This window comes from Crinia signifera, chromosome 9 (assembly GCF_055691185.1).
Source record: "Crinia signifera chromosome 9, ASM5569118v1, whole genome shotgun sequence".
NCBI lineage: Eukaryota > Metazoa > Chordata > Amphibia > Anura > Myobatrachidae > Crinia > Crinia signifera.
In genome coordinates, this window is record NC_139225.1 from 13,246,102 (window position 1) to 13,252,370 (window position 6,269).

A 6,269-nucleotide genomic window follows, 5' to 3' on the forward strand; every position below is an offset into this window, starting at 1 on the left:
TGCTGGGATGTGTAGTTTCAAAACATCTGGAGGGCCAACGTTGGACATGCCTGCTGTAGACCAAATCCAAAGTACAGTCCTATTAGCTACTTAGTGCACCACTAGTGAGTTAAGTTCAGAATCGCTGCCCAGGGCGGACTCTGTCATGTCAGGCATTTCATACCATGGGGTCGATGCTATTCGTGCCGAAGGGTGTGAGTTGCCGTTCAGTTGCCGGTTAAACGCTGCACCCAAATTAAGGCTATCTTGCACCCTTCGCGGGGCCGAATTCAGTCCGCCGTAAAATGTGCCCGGTGCCGTGATTCGCGAGTGCGAATCATCTGCACCCAGGGCCTCCGAGAGGTAAGCCGGGCCCCTGTAAAAATGGGGGGGGCGTGGCTTAATTGCAGGAGGCATGGCCACCTCCCACGTTTAGGCTGCGCCTCCAAAATGTTTAGGGGAGGGTGAAAAAGCACTCTAAAGTCGAGGGGGGAGGGTTATTGTGTCCCCCCCCCCCCCTTTTCCCCATAGCATTGGCAGCAGCACACACAGCATGTGCTGACAGCAGGCTCTCACGCTGTAAGTGACCCTGCTCACATGCTTTAGGTGTGTGCTGGTGGGGGTGGGGGGGGGGGACCAGGGCCCGGGTAATTAGTACCCGCTTCTTCCTCCCCCCCCCCTCTCGACAGCTCTGTCTGCACCTAATAGGATCGCCCCTATATGGCTAAAAGTATTGGCATATTTATTTATTAACCGTTATTTATATAGCGCACACCAGGGCATAAAGTGGTCATGCAGAGGTGGGGGAACTCCTTTCTCTATGCCACCTAATTATCCCCCCTCCCCCCATTAGACAGAGACAGGGCCAGTGGTAGGGTTTTTGGAATCCCCCTGCAATCTAGAAAACTTTTCTGTGATAATTACTGTGCAGGGCCAATGTGGAGGTTAAAATGTTCCACTTCACCATTAAAGGTGGTGGAACTCGGTTCCACGAGTTCCCCCTCATTTTAACCCCTGTGAAGGAGGACAGGGACAGTGGAGTATGCAGGATAGTTCAAGGTTGGTGCCCGTCCTTAAAGTAGAGGCAAACAGCAGCTGGGGGGAGAGAGCGGGGAGGAGAAGCAGAAGAGTACCTGGCCGTCCAGCCATGGACGGAGCCTGAGGCTTTCACCGGAATCCCGCTGCGGAGGATGCCGAGAGACTGCATCTGGACTGCGAGGCACACTTTGAGAAAGCCTCTTCCGGTGAAACAATCGTCAGTGAAGTCCAGATGACGTCTCTCGGCAAAATTCATTTAATGCCACACGGATTTTGCCAAAATTCACAATATGCTTCATAAACAGGGACATTGTCCGCCAAAGGCACGCATTAAACATTTACACCAAAATTCCCATTACTTGTTAAGCCACACACCATAATGTCCATTGCATATTATGCCAAACGGATTCAGTACTGAATCCCGGCGGTCGGGATCCCGGCGTTCAGAATCCCGACAGCCGAAATGCCGACAAGGGGCGGACGTGGATCGCCCCCCCTTGCGGGCTCGCTGCGCTCGCCACGCAGCGGGCCCGGTGCCTCGCTACGCTCGGCACACTAATTTATTATCCCTCCAGGGGTGTCGTGGACACCCACGGAGGGAGAATGTGTCGGTATTTCGGCCGTCGGGATTCTGAACGCCGGGATCCCGACCGCCGGGATATTAACTGCATCCCTGCCAAACACCATAATGCCTATTAAAAATTATGCTACATAAGTGATGCTTACCGACATGCTCATTGCCAGGGGTTCCATGCTCATTGCCAGGGGTTCCATGCTCGTTGCCATGTGGGATTACATGCTCATGGTTACTGGGGGACAGCCGCCACCTGGCAGAAGTGACAGTCATTGACAGCCGGACGGCAAGGTCAAAATACCGACATATAGAATGTACAGGTGAAACAGTCAACATGACTTTCCGTCGACAGGTCGCGAGGTTGACATGGGTTTTTTCAGTTTTTTGACCCGAATGTCGACATGAACACAGATGGAAGTGAACAGCAGCACCTCGCATCGCTCGGCACACTATTTTATTCTCCCACCACGCCCTAGTGGATGGTACGGCATGAAATACCAACTGTCGGCACGTCGGGTCAAAAAACAGTGAAAAAAACCCATGTCAACCTGTCAACAGAAAGTAATGTTGACTGTTTCACCTGTACCTTCTATGGGGGAAATTTGTAAAAAATAGGTGTATTTGTATCCAGAAATACACTTATTTTTGACATTTACTATCCTGAAAATACGGCAATTCGTATTGATGTGCTATCAATACAAATACGAATTGCCGTATTTTCGGGATAGTAAATGCCAAAAATAAGTGTATTTCTGGATACAAATACACCTATTTTTTACAAATTTCCTTTAGTAAATTGTCGGTATTTTGACCTTGTTGGGATTTTAAATGTCGGGATTTTGTCCTTGTCGGTATTATGACCCTTTCGGGATTTTGACCCTGTCGGATTTTGACCGTCGGGACTTTGACTGCATCCCAAACGTTGGTATCTCCGGTTCCCAGGGGGCTAGCGACATAAGGCTGGCCGGTACTTGTGGAGTATCACGGCTCCCATCGTATGGCATCGTATGCCATATGTAGTGGCATACGATGGCATACGATGCGATGCGATGTTTTACCGATTTTTGAGCATTTTTGCTCAAAAATCGTATGCCATCGCATGGCATCGTATGCCATATGTAGTGGCATACGATGTCATACGATGCGATACAATGTTTTACCGATTTTTGAGCAAAATGGTCAAAAATCTGTAAAACATCGCATAGTGGCATACGATGTCATACGATGCGATACGATGTTTTACCGATTTTTTACCATTTTAGCTCAAAAATCGTATGCGATCGCATCGGATGCCATCGATGGCATCCGATGCGATGGCACCCAATTTTGCACTGAAATGCATCAGAATGCGTTGAAATGTGTATTAAAGTAGTGAAATGCCCCCAAATGCCATTTTTCATAGTGCACCACACCCCCACTATCAACGTCAACCCGAAGCGTGGCGAGCGCAGCGGTACGCGTCCTACGACCTTTTCATACCCCCACTATCCACGTCGGCGTGGAGTTGAGAATAGAATAGTGTGGCGAGCACAGCGCGTGGCGAGCGCACGCGGATACCTGTGAAGCCCGCGAGGGGACGCGTATAGCTGTGAAGGTATCAGCGTCCCCTCGCGGGGCTCGCTGCGCTCGCCACGCTTCGGGCTCGGTGGCTCGCTGCGCTCGCCACGCTTCGGGCTCGGTGGCTCGCTGCGCTCGCCACACTATTCTATTCTCAACTCCACGCCGACGTGGATAGTGGGGGTATGAAAAGGTCGTAGGACGCGTACCGCCGCCCCTCGCGGGCTCGCTGCGCTCACCACGCTTCGGGTTGACGTTGATAGTGGGGGTGGTGCACTATGAAAAATGGCATTTGGGGGCATTTCACTACTTTAATACACATTTCAATGCATTCTGATGCATTTCAATGCAAAATCGGGTACGATCGCATACAATGCCCCCAAATGCCATTTTTCATAGTGCACCACACCCCCACTATCAACGTCAACCCGAAGCGTGGCGAGCGCAGCGAGCCCGCGAGGGGCGGCGGTACGCGTCCTACGACCTTTTCATACCCCCACTATCCACGTCGGCGTGGAGTTGAGAATAGAATAGTGCGCTCGCCACGCTTCGGGTTGACGTTGATAGTGGGGGTGGTGCACTATGAAAAATGGCATTTGGGGGCATTTCACTACTTTAATACACATTTCAATGCATTCTGATGCATTTCAATGCAAAATCGGGTACGATCGCATACGATTTTTGAGCTAAAATGCGCAAAAATCGGTAAAACATCGTATCGCATCGTATGCCATCGTATGCCACTACATATGGCATACGATGTTATGCGATGGCATACGATTTTTGAGCAAAAATGGTCAAAAATCGGTAAAACATCGCATCGCATCGTATGCCATCGTATGCTACATGCGATGCGATGCGATTTTTAGTATACGATCTGCATACGATGCAGGTCATGGGAGCCGTGATACTCCACAAGTACCGGCTGGCCTAATTGGAAAGCCCCCCTGAATCCACCAATGAAAATGGCTAAAATGAGCGATTTTCAGCTAAAAATCGTTTAGTGTGTATGGTCCTTAACTCTCTGCCCATGTTACGTCTGCCCCACCTACAGTGTGCATGGTTTTGCCCATTTTGAGAACAAATTTGTCCTGCGATCAGGTCTGAATTAGGCCACAAGTCTGACAAAATAACAAACTTCCTATCAAATAATACAAATAACATGGCTCTGAATTTGGATCTGAGACCAGCCAATCAGCAGCCTCCCATTAATTTGTATGTGTATTTTTATTCTGCAGCACATCTCCTGGCTCACCTGCCTGGATCTCTGAGAACACCGCCGTCTGGCTACCCCTGCCAGCGTCTTCTCACCGCTTCTCTGAGTCCCCCACCAACCACTCTTCATCCCCCCTGCCGACTCGCAGCATCCCCCCGCCCGGCTCTCCTTCTTCTAGCTCCCCGGGAGTTGCATGTGATAAGTCGCATGCAATTTATCAAATGCAAAACTTGGCACATCAAGTGCCAAATCGTGTCAGAGCCCTCTTGGGGAGCTTGTCCATCGGTAACAGGGACAGCCAGTCAGGCAGATTTTAAAACAGTGACAGCCGGGCAGAGAGCGGTGCACTTCCCGACTTTGGCCCTTATTCTAATTCGGACGGTACGGCCCGCGTGCGGCCGTACCGCCGATGTTTTTATTCTGCACATGCGCAGAGGTCAATCTGCGCATGTGCAGCCCCCTTCGCCGCAGACGTATTTTGTCCGCCGCAAAGGGGGCGTATAGGGGCGTGAGAGGCTTCATGCCCTCATTTCCCTATGTGTACGCCCCGCGTTTCATGGGCGTTCCCATGCAAACGCGGGGCGTATGCATGGTAATGAGGGCATGACGCAACTCATGGGGGCGGAAAGCTGACGTCGCCGGATGTCAGCTTTCAGCCCCCATACAAGCTACCACACGGACGATTGTCCGTGTGGTCTCAGCTTGCGGGAGCTGCCGGGGCGTGCGGACCTGCCTTCGATGGTCGACGACCATCGAATGCAGGGGGCAGCTCCCACCATGGTGGAGGCGTACGCCTCCACCATTTTTATGCGGATCGCCAGCCGTCCGTGTACGGACGGCCGTGGCGATCCGTAGGGTGGGCGGGGATTGGTTTGTGCGGCCAGAGCACCGTGTGCGGCTCTGGCCGCACCAACCAGAATAAGGGCCAATATTCAGAGAAGGACCGTGGATAACTGAAATCTCGCACTTGCTTGTGAGCCAATCAGAGTTCTCTGTCCGGCAGCCAATCAAGAGCAGCAGTGGTGGCTCCTGATTGGCTGCCGCACCCCGCGCTACGATATGTGAGTTTCCAAATAGCCATAGACCTGCTTTAAAAAATGCTGGGAAGTGCACCGCTCTCGGCCCGGCTGTCACTGCTTTTAATTCTGCCCGGAGGGCGGCGGCTGTCGCCGTGACCGCAAGTGTCAGCCCACAGTAAAGCTCCTTAGTAATCAGGGCACCAACAGCAATGAAGACGACACTGTCAGCGCCCTGATTACTCTGGCGCCTTACTCAGCTATGTAACAGTAGGGCTCGCCTTGGTCTGCTAATGCGTACTATGAGCTGTATATAAATGTCCAGTCGTTCGATCATCACCCTGCTAATTCACAGCGTACGATAAGGGCTGAATAACCCCCATAGCTTTATACTTTGTAATCTCATATGAACTATAGCGGAAATGCTGCCTTGCATGTGACAAGAACAATTCCTAAAACCATAAATGATGATCTGCCATCTTCTCACACAAAGCAGGCGCAAAAACAACAAGCATTTCAAACAGTAGGTTTCTACATATAAACATTTTACACCTTTTTACATTTATGTTTATTATTTTGTTTGTGCCAAATTTCCTCACGTTGTAATTAATTATTGGAAGATAAACTAAATAAAATTGAACAAAATGAATCACTGTGATAAACATCGTTAAAACTCTTACAGCAGTTTTAATAAATGGCGGACAGAACCGCACTCTACAAGCCGCGTAACGTTTGCTGTGAGATGTTGGAAGATTAAACTTTACACGTGTACAAATACCGCGAAAGCTGCAGTAAACGTCCGCCAAATATATAAACATGCATCAAAAGAACACTATCAATTGCCAGGAATGAAACAAGATTTGCTAATAAACAAAATGTTCAATTCTAT